The sequence below is a fragment of the Muscardinus avellanarius genome (genome assembly GCF_963383645.1).
Source record: "Muscardinus avellanarius genome assembly, chromosome: 12".
Taxonomy (NCBI): domain Eukaryota; kingdom Metazoa; phylum Chordata; class Mammalia; order Rodentia; family Gliridae; genus Muscardinus; species Muscardinus avellanarius.
The window spans coordinates 27,973,962-27,983,214 of record NC_137798.1 but is presented as its reverse complement, the minus strand read 5'-3'; the positions used below and the strand labels follow the sequence as shown (position 1 = coordinate 27,983,214).

General features: G+C 40.9%; 1 gene segment (V, D, J or C); it reads right to left on the bottom strand.

The window, feature by feature from the left end:
* Positions 1-5,817: 5,817 nt before the first annotated feature.
* Positions 5,818-6,678, bottom strand: LOC308270952 (T cell receptor alpha variable 9-2-like). The segment is given in 2 exons: positions 6,621-6,678; positions 5,818-6,158 (listed from the first exon to the last, which is right to left on the bottom strand).
* Positions 6,679-9,253: the final 2,575 nt, after the last annotated feature.

The following is a 9,253-nucleotide window of genomic DNA, read 5'->3' as shown; positions in this document are numbered from 1 at the left end:
TGGGGTGGGGGACAGGCACCCAGGGCTAGTGCCAGACCTGGGTCACACGCTAAGACCCACAGCTTCTCTGGATGCACTCAGATACCTGGTTTCCTTGATCCAGGTGTCTGGTCGACTCACTGTGTCTCATCTTTGGTGAGCACACAGGCTTCTGGCTCAGGTTCCGCTCGCTGCTTATGATGTTGGAGCTCTATGTCCATTTTCAAACTCTTGGGTTATTTTGCCACGGTGGAGTCAGTCAGGTCTAGGGCTGTGGTTTGGGCTGGCAACCTGTGCTTGCACCGGCGGGCAGCCTGGTTGTGTCTGCAGCAGGTCCGATGCCCGAAATTTTTTTTTTTTAGTTTTTGCAGTGAATCTCACACTTCAGGGTTTCTGGATTCCTTCTGCCTAGGTTCCTGGATCTTTTTTGGTTCCTGAGATATATTTATTTTGTTGGTTAAGACACTGCCTTCTAGGTAGTTGAACTTTATTTCAGCTACTGAGAAGTGCTGTGTCCCTCGGTCACCATTTTGACTCTCCTCAATTTCTTAATGTTTATTGAGTACTTACTATGGGCCAGAATTTTATCTGTATTCATGAATTTAATCCCCAATATTGGGAGGTAGAGAAGTTAGTGACTTGGCCAAGGCCACACAGAGAGAGATGTTCAAGATCAGATCCAAATGCAAGCAGTTGGTTACTAAGTCTTTGCTCTTAGCCATTCACTTTATGCTTCTCACTTTTGCTCCATAATCAGTATGTCACATGGTAAAGATGCAATTCCCCATGTGTGACTTGAAATTCTTCACATATTGTCAACTTTGTGAAAACCCAAACTATTTCTCTTGGAGTCACAGAGTAGACTCAGCAGCTCAACATAATTTGGTTCTAACGACACCATGGGAATGAGTACACCACAATAAGGTGCAGACCAGACACCCTTTGTCCTCACCGACCTCCAAGATGGGAAGAATGAAGTTTTGGGGAGAGAATACCAAATAATTATTGTTAAGAACTCAACTGCCGGGTGTGGCAGTGCACGCTTGTAATCCCAGCATTTGGGAGGCTGGACAGGAGGATCATGGCTTGCGTACAGCCTCAGCTACTTAGTGGGGTCCTTTGCAACTCAGTGAGACCCTGTTTCAAAATAAAGAATAAAAAAATAGGGCTGGGGGTGTAGCTCAGAGGTAGAATGTCCCTGGAATCCATCTCTATTACCGCCAAGAAAAAAAAAAAAAAAAGAACTCATTTTTTCTTCTTTGAATATAGTGAGTTCTACTGTCAGGTGAAAGACAAAAAGTTCACTCATATGAAAGGGCAAATACAATTTCTTTATTAATAGGTTCTCCCTTACAGGTACTTACTAGGCAATAAAATGATTTATGTTGGTGCTATTCAGAAAATGTTCTACTAATTTTTACATGATAACGAATTTAGAAGAATTGTAGCTGCTGGGAAAAAAGGTTTAAAATTTTAATAGTTTAACTTAAATTAAGAAAAATAACAGAATAATTTTCAGCTCATTTAAAACAGACAAATTAGAATGGAGTCATTTGCCCTTCATTTTCATGCACTTAAAAAAATGTTTTGCTGAGCCCTTTGGAGAGAGCTGCCATCAGGCCCTTGAGCCTTCCCGGGCCCTCAGTGGAACCCAATAAGCCAAATGAAAACTCAGAGTCACTACCCAGGAGCTGACTTCTTGTTGCTGAGGCAGGCGAGAGATGGAGATCTGTACAAGTCGGATGCTTCTCCTCAACAAAGTGAGAATGGACGCCCAGATCTCCTAATCAGGAGCATGTCTCTGGTGATGGCTCAAGTACTGGTTACTGATGCAGAGTCCTCCTACACCTGCTGTCGTGTTTGCAGAAATGACCAACCAGAAGCAGAAGCGGGATATTCCTCTAAGGGAAGCTGATGAGCTCTGTAAGCTTGCAAGTGAGCTCCCTTATTATGGGGCAGCCTGTAATGGTGGCACAAGGATGAATCAAAATCACACTTTTGTTAAATTTTTGAGAAAAATTACTTCCTTTCCTTGCTATATGCGAACCCACACTTACTTGATTGGGTGTTTGTGTGTTTATTTTGTTTTGTTGTTGATATTGTTTTTGTCTGTGTTTCTTTGTTATGTGGTACTAAGAATGGAATCCATGGGCATTCTACCTCTAAGATACACCCCAGTCTTTCTTACAATTAGCTTTCTTTTTTTCTCTTTTATTTTTTTCAGGTTGATACAGATCTTTATTTAAGCTATCTATATGAAGGAAAGCATTGTACATTCCTATCACATATATGTAAAAATAGTAAGAGTGGACAGTGTACAAAAAGTTTCTTGTAGTTATTTCACATCCTTGCGGGTCATGTGCTTAAGGAGATGAATAGTGTTAGTATGACCAACAGTAATAGTAATACAGTTTCTTGGGTTCATAGTTGCTTAAAATCCTTACCTAGATGATTAGATCTACCTCGGATTTAACAAAAGAACTAGCAAAGTTGAGAAAATTCACAAACTATAAAGCTTCAGGGAGTTAATTCAATTACCAACTTAGAGGTTTTCTCCTTATTTAAATAAATACTTTACATTTCATGTTTGCCTGCAATGCAATACCAGGAGCAGGATAAGGAGATTCTATCATAGCCAGTACGAATGTAGCAGCAATGTGTGTACACTGAGGTGTATATATGGACCTTGCAGTTAGGAAGAAAGGCCCTCACTTCTTCTACTTCCTCTTCTTCCTCCTCCTCTTCTTTCTTCCTCTTCTTCTTCCTCTTCTTCTTCCCCCTCTCCCCTCCTTCTCCTTCTTCTTCTCCTTCTCCTTCTCCTTCTCCTTCTCCTTCTCCTTCTCCTTCTCCTTCTCCTTCTCCTTCTCCTTCTTCTTCTTCTTCTTCCTGAATATCTCTGAGCTACATCCCAGGGAGGTTCTAGACACACCCTCTGCACACCTGTGCTACCTGTGCCTCCGTGCCAGCTGACTGGGAATGAGAGGCAGGGATTCTCAAGATCTGAGCCAAGAACATACCAGGTCTGCCACCTACAGAGCCCTGTGTGACTGTGGACTGAGAGCCAGCTGAGACAGTGGTGGGAAAAGCCAAAACAACAAAAATATGTGCTTAAGTATAGAGTGCCCCGCTCTCTCTAAAGGAAAAGAAGCCCTTCGTACCAGCCAGCCTTGGCTTCCTCCCTCTCAGCTGTTTCTTTCTTACATAATGGACACAAGATAATTTGAAGGACATACCTTCTAGCCTCCTTCCTTGTTGACATAAACATTCAATGGAATTTCAGGTGGGGAAAAAACAGTTCAGCTACAGATGTTAAGATGAACTACCATACACTTTATCTTCCTACTTAATACTAAGGATGAACTGCACTCAGGTTATAAAGATGAAAAATTAGGATAATGCCTGTCTGAATATGTCTTAGTACCTTAGCAGAGCGCCCTTTATTCCAGTCCCAGTGGCCTACCCACCGCCAGCAGTGGTTTCTAGGCTGTGAATCCACCTCCAGTTCAGGCGGCCAGATGTCTACACATGACTGTGGCCATGACCCAGGCTCCTAGAAAGCCACTTGCTCTTCTCCACACAGAACCACCCAAACACTGTCACACTGCCATCTTCCATTCGGAAGCTGTCAGAGTTCACTAGAACACATTTCTTCAGTCACTCCAGGGTAAATCTTTCTGCCTGGTGCAAGAGGGGCTATGACCTTGGACTTCATAGGCTGCTTTGGAAAAACGTCAGCTCCTAGCACCAAAGTGTTTAATCTGAAGTTCATTAGTAATGAGGGAGAAAAATGAGGTTTGCATACATGTCCCCTCTCACTGAGAAATGTTGGAACATGGAGAAATGGGTAAGTACAGAAAAGGAGAAGTTTGAGGTGTTCTTCTTTGTTTTGTTTTCCCTGATGGCTTTATTCAGTGATCAGGGTGATTTGTTTTTTGAAACACAATCTTGTTGGGTAGCTGAGTCTCATCACACCTGTGATTCTTCTGTCCCAAGTACTGGGATTCAGGTGTGGCTACCATGCCCAGGTATGAGATTTGTTTTATATATATATATATATATATGATATTTAATATATATAAATATAATATATGTTATTATTATATTAATATATATTATTATATTAATATATAATATATTAATACAATAATATATTTATATATTATTAATATATATAGATATATATCAAATATATATTTAATATATATATTTTATATATATAGTATATATATATATATACACACACACACACATATATATATATACATACACACACATACATATACATATATTTGTATTTCAGAACAAGTTCATTAATAATTTATCCAGGTCTTCCATAAGAAAAATCAAACTTTAATTCCTTCACTCTAAGGCTGTAGAAGGTGAGTCAGGGCAGGAAGAATTATTTGAGGTCTGGATGTAGCCAGCCTTGCCTTTAGCTCCAGAAATTAAAGCTTTTTTGAAATGTAGGCATTTGAGTAATCTCCCGACTAATTACAATGAGTCGTCCTGGTTGTACAAGTTTGAACACGTGCCAGATCTGGAGCAGAATGATTTAGTGGAGCAGGTCTAACCCCACAGGAGGCTTTCTGAGAGCTCGAATGTCCATGAGGGGAGGGCTAAGTGTCTACTGGGGGAAGAAACTCGCCAGTTACCACCATTAGCCACATCACCTGGCTGCCTTCCCACTGAGTCAACCTTCTACCAGTAGCTGGACCCCAGACCCAGCTGGTTTCTTCTCTTGACCCAAAACTGTCCTCTACTTCAGTAGCAGAAACACAGCATGAAAGTCCCGAGAGATGCAGCTATACATTTTGTGTGTCCCCTGAGGCTATGTAGACGGCAGGTTTAAGCACAAATCCAATCATGTCTGAGGAAAAGATGCCAGCTCACTTGTGAAACTGTTACATGAAAGTTAGTGTCCCTGGTCCACCTGCTAGGCCTCCCTGACAGCTTCCAGGCATTTGGATGCTGGCTACAAGTCTCTGGGGAGCATGGTGCATCCTTGAGCTAGGAGGCTGTGCTGTGCTTGGCAGTTGAATCTAGAGTCGTTCTGTACCTTCTGTTTGGTGCTTTGTTTTCCCAGGAAGCCATAATTGTCAGGGAAACAGGACCTCTCCCCACTTCCTGTTTGTACCACCTCAAGTTGTTGAAGAGACTCACAGATTAGTCACACTTAAGAGTGCAGTCATCTCCCTGCAGGGCCCTCAGGGACAGAGCACTCTGTTTCACTTATGTTTTGCCACTCATCCCTACTCAGAAAGCAAAGTGAGATTTAAGAGTGTGCCCTCCAGGCTCAGTGCTTTCTAATTTCCATCCCTTCTTTTCTAACCACATGAATCCCAGCTGAACTTGATAATGGCCCCTTCTTTTTCCACCTTATTTCTTTATTGATTTTTTTTTCCTGTAGCTCTCCTATGGCCTCTCCTTTCATATTCTGTTAGGGAGACATTGTACAGGTGGCACCTTCTCTGGCACATTTGACTCTCCACAAATATAATAAAGCACAGCAATATCTACCAGGGTGACCTGGAACAAGGTGTATGGGCTAGGCTTTGTCTGCAAGGATGAGCACAGACTACTTTGTTTTTACGTGGTTTTACCTGGGAATTACTTTGTCCTCAGATGAGGAGCTATCCTGTTTTCACTTTTACCAACAAAACACAGAGTGTGGGAAAGTCTGCTCCTTGCTCTTCTACTCTGGATATCTGTGTGATTCTGCATCAAGCAGAGAAACTGAAGAAGCAGAGACTGGGCTGAAGCCAGACTGCACACACTACAGACTCAGCTGAAACCAGAGAGACCCAGAGGTGGCTCTCAGCAGCCAGGCCCCTGCCCTCGTCACAGTTTGTGCTCAGCTCCTCCTGCAGTTCCTGCCACTGTGGCACTCAGAGCACAGTAGTACACAGCCGAGTCTGACACCTGCACCGAGGCTTTCTCCAAGTGGAAGGAGGAGGAGGCTTTATCGTATGTGGCTTCAAAACCTTTGTGGCTTCCCTTCTCTCCATCCCTTGAGACTCTGAAGAGGAGCTGTGGACCTTCTCCAGGGTACTGCACGTACCAGAACAGGACAGGGTAGCCTGTGGATGTGGCTGTGTAAGTGCAGTTTATAGTAAGAAATTTTCTTTCTGAGACAGTCACTGGCCCTTTCACCTGGGTCACTGAGTCTCCACAGGTCCTTCCTGGAAAAGAGAAAAGATCTGTGTCACCGTGGGGGTAAAACTCTTAGATAAATTTGTGGTTAAATTGTAATTGCTAACATTATAGAAGAGTCAAAATTTTAAGTCATTTTACTCACCAAGTATTAGGAATGCCACAGTCACTAAGCCCGGAGAAGTGTTCATCTTTACTGTGTCACCTGAATGTTTCTGATTCTCAACATGAAGAAAAGTTGAGATGGTAGTGAAATGAAGTCTACACCTATAATTACTCTGAAAGTGAGCCAGTGTTGGGAAGCCGCGCCCCCTGGTGGGCAGTGACTGAACTGGGTGAATGTTTTCCTGGACTCTAGAAAAGTCAGATGTCTGTCCCCATCCCTGACCTAATTTAGAAGGCACAGGACAGTCCTCAGGTGGCCCTTGTAAATCTAAAGGAGAAGTATCATGACCTCTAACGTCTGACTTCTTTCTATTTTAGGACTCTACCTGACATGAAAATGATAAAGTAGAGCTCCCCAGGGTGTTTCTGTAGTTGAAAGGACATTTTAGTATGGGCCTAATATTCCCATACATCTATTGTGGGCCAGCCTGAAATCCATTGAAATATCATAAAGTATTTTCGGTTGAAATAATAGAAAGTAAGAAGTCAAGTTGGTATTGAGGAATTCAGTCTTTTTCAGAAAATGAAGTGAAAGACAAGAGCAAAGAGAAGATTCATGTTCTGCCCCTTCAGTGTCCCTCTATGAGCCGATAACTATTAAAGAATGGGATGAATGAAATTGATAAATGTAAGGAAACTCGCAGTGTAGAAATGAAGCTCTTTCTGTGCTGGAAATATAATAAGGTCATTAAAGGAAATGAATTATCAGCTCAGAGTTTGTAACACAATAGGCACTGATTTTTTTTTTTTACCAAGTTTTAGTTAAAACTCAAGTTTCATTATTCTTCCTCTTGTTTACTTTTCTAAGTTGAATATTTAAATATTTATTTAACAAATAATTCCATTAAAACTTTAATGGTCTAGATACTATGAGCACATTGCATTTTTGAAAGTTAAAAACTCTTAGATCTTCACCCAATTGATGTCTTAATTAAGCAGCATAGATGAATACATAAAAGAAAATTAAATTTAATATGTATACACAGAGACAGAGTGTAAAAATTGATTTAGAGAAATTCAATTGAAGATAAAAAAAACTTCTAAATGTAATTGAGGAACATAAAGGGTTAACTATGAATTGAGAAAACATCATTTTCCTGAATTAAAATAATAAATGAGTTGATGTTTCATATGTCAATATACTTATTAAATGTAATCCCAATGTTCTGGATTTCAAAATTCTTTTATTTGTTTTAATAGAGAGGTTTTCTTCTAACAGTTCTATAAATCTTTGACTTTATCATAAAAAAGAGAAAATGATATACTATATATTATGGCAAGTACCAACTCCCTGATGGGCATGGGAAGAGGCCTGCTGACCCAAACTTTGTAGGACACAGGGTGGGGCATGATTCTCATCTGGGCACTAATGGAGGCATTGACCTTTCACATCAGTGACTCAAGACCAAAAAAAAATCTAAGAACTCCAGCACACCATAATGAAGAGTCATTGGATCTGATAAAAAGGAACGTAGTTTTCAATATTTATCTTACATTACATGTGAAAGAATAATCAAAAACTTCTTGAAAAAGTATACTGCTGAAGAGTGACTTACCTAAGAGGTAATTAAATTTACCACAGAACTACTTTCTGATATTGGCGTGCAATGAAACAAACAGATCAACAGCACTAAGTAGACCCTATGGGACATTAAAGTGAAAGGAGGGATTTAAGATATTAACAAGGTGGCAAATACTTAGAAAAAGATGCTTTATTTATACACAAATAAAGAGGGTTGTGTTTCTATGGAGGAGATTCTCCACATTCTTTGTAAAATCCACTAATTAACAAGCTTCTATGAATGTAACTGGTGAGGGGCAGGTTAACCTCCAGCACGGAAACTGAGCTCTTCATGTTCCCAGTGTGAGGAAGACAGAACAGTCAGCACAAAGTACTCAACTTAGTAGCAACTCTAGAAGGTAACTGTGAGGACCAGTTACTCACAGCAAGCAAACCTAAACTAAACCAATTCATCAAATAGAGTAAAATAACACCATGTTTCTAAAGAGGTAAACACACAAAGAGAGTCCAAGGCCTCCATTTTTAAAACAATGCCTGTAATATGTTTATTAATAGATAAGATTGAACAAATGCACGTGAATATCTAGCTATTTATGCAGATTTTTAATAATTTTTGGTCTTAAATTTTTCCAATAATTTTTGGTCCTTAGCCAATTCTTCCAACTCAATCAGATGTTCAAGTAGCAAATTGTTTATGATTGATCCTAATTTAAATATTCTATCAAAACCTGTGTCTACCTCCAATCCAAAGACTCAGGGAAACGGATATTTTCTATTATTGATATTTTAAAGATACCAAGAGAAATATATTTTCAGTGTGTTTTCCCTCCAACAGGCCACCTGTGCTGCACAGCCCTGGCCACCTCCTGTCTGGCATGGTGACTCCCTGCCTGGGTCCCTACAGACCCCAGTGCTCTCACTGTGACCTCTGTCAGTCCACAGAAATGCACTTCTGAGTCCTCCAGCTGTAAGGATGACAAGCTAGATGAATTTTCTGGCCTTCTTGAAATTCAATGAGTGCGACCCTCCGTGGCGCTCTGCTGGTTGTAAGAATCCTGATGAATTAGGAAGCCCATCTATCTCCCCGCTGCTGGGCTGCTTGTGCCAGAGGAGAGTATAACTTCCAACACTGGTATCATTGGTACTGTGCAGGACCACAGCCTCCTCCTCCTGTACCCACACCGCTGGCTGCACTTGAGTGACCTGCTGGGCAACACTGGGCCCTACGGGGGAAGTGTAGAATCAGAAAGTAATTCCATCTTAGATGCAGAAAATCTGGTTCCTAATTTTTGTAGAGAAATATGAAAAATGATAGACTGGTTTGATCAATGAGGACATTTTCAAAGTCAGACTGTTGACAGAAATGGATAATTCTCAATGAATACCTGCTAATATTCTTCTGTGGCAACCCATCAGACTAGGGACACACTGGCCACA